At 39.2% G+C, this 1,601-nt stretch overlaps 1 protein-coding gene across 1 annotated transcript in view; it reads left to right on the top strand.

Moving 5' to 3' along the window:
* Positions 1-1,601, top strand: part of LOC108731078 (zinc finger protein 236) — an 18,724-nt gene that overhangs the window by 9,077 nt on the left and 8,046 nt on the right. The gene's annotated exons all lie outside the window — the stretch shown is intronic.

Raw genomic sequence — 1,601 nt, 5'->3', positions numbered from 1 at the left:
TCATAAGGAACCCAAGTTCCTTGCTTCTGAATTATTCCCAACGCATGCAATCGCTTGGAAATGGCTTGGCGGGTAACTCCTAATACTGAAACAAGCTCTTCTTGCGTTTGGCACGGATCCTCATCGAGCAATGCCTCCAATTCAGCGTCTTCGAAGGTTTTTGGCCTTCCTTCACGCGGACGGTCGTCAACATCGAAATCACCGTCTTTGAAGCGACGGAACCAATCTCGGCACGTTGTTTCACTTAGAGCAGCATCTCCGTAAACTTTTTGGAGCTCTCGATGCGCTTCAGCCGCCGTTTTCTTCGAATGAAAGAAGAAAATCAATACTTCCCGCATATGACGATTATTTGGCACAAAATCAGACATTTTCACACAACCAAAAGAATATAACGTCAAAACAAAATCACTAATGTGTCGAAGCGGTTTGTTTACCATATGTCTAAGCTTGGTTCATGACGTTTAGATTATGTCAGAATCGACCAGCACTTACTGCTGGAACCATCTATTGACAAACAGCGGGAACTTAGTTGCGCACCTAATAATATTTATTCCCTAAAGTTTAGATGATATTTATTCCTTTTCACTGTTATAACTTAAGTAGTACTTAACGAAAAGTAACTTAATTATAGTGTTTTGGAAAGCTCTCAAGATGAGCTGTAAGAATGTGCAATGAGAAATAAGGGATTCCATTTAAAAAATTAAAGGTGACCTTCACGTGACTTTCAGAGGACTATCCAAGGTCAAATCGATGGCACCATCTTATGTCCCCCTTCGAGTCAAACAACTTTTGTCTACTGGGTTTAGTTTTCGAGATATTTGTCTGGATCATTTAAAATAGGACATCCTGTATATCCGTGCTAATAAGAGTTGACAGGATTGGCTTTTATTTTCAAAAACAGATGCATTGAGAAGGTAACCACTGTTAAATTTCGATGTACAACTCGTCAAAAGTCCATTTCTCAAAGTCCGATGAAGTTCGACAAAGTGATAAATTCTTCTAAGTTCGGTAAAGTTCGGAAAAGTTCAGCAAAGTTCGGCGTAGTCCGATGAAGTCCATGACAATCTATACAGTTCGATGAAATCCGGTGAAGTCTTCAGAAATTCAAGTATATAGTCCAGTAGAATTAGACTCAAAACGACCCGTTTCGTCCAAAAACTGTATAAGACATTTCTCTTGACGAAAATCTTCGGAAGGACACCAGAAAAGAAATGTATATACAAGATGTCCCGAATTTAAATATCTAAACTTCGGGAACGTGTAGAGGATCGATAAATTAAGAAAAAAGTCCTGTAGAGATTACTCGTTTTATGTTTCGTTATAGAGAAAATCGCAAAAAAAGACAAAACGTATTTTTCATTTTTGTACTTTCTCATTACTTGTTTACGTTGTATGTATTCACTTGCTTAATGTAGATATTGTTCCAAATGTTGGCATCTTGCAGCAATGCAAACATTGCATTTAGTACGGACAGCTCGTGTTGCAGCCAAACACTGATCTGGCGATATTTGGTGCACTGCAGCCTCGATTCAGTTTCTCAATTGTTCTCTTGAGTTGACTGATGATGAATAAACTTCCTGCTTCAGGACCCCCCCCCCCCC

Source organism: Mycetomoellerius zeteki, unplaced genomic scaffold, assembly GCF_001594055.1.
Source record: "Mycetomoellerius zeteki isolate Tzet28-1 unplaced genomic scaffold, Tzet1.0 scaffold12, whole genome shotgun sequence".
Taxonomy (NCBI): domain Eukaryota; kingdom Metazoa; phylum Arthropoda; class Insecta; order Hymenoptera; family Formicidae; genus Mycetomoellerius; species Mycetomoellerius zeteki.
Note: the sequence above shows the minus strand (reverse complement) of the source record. Positions and strands in the feature narration are given on the sequence as shown.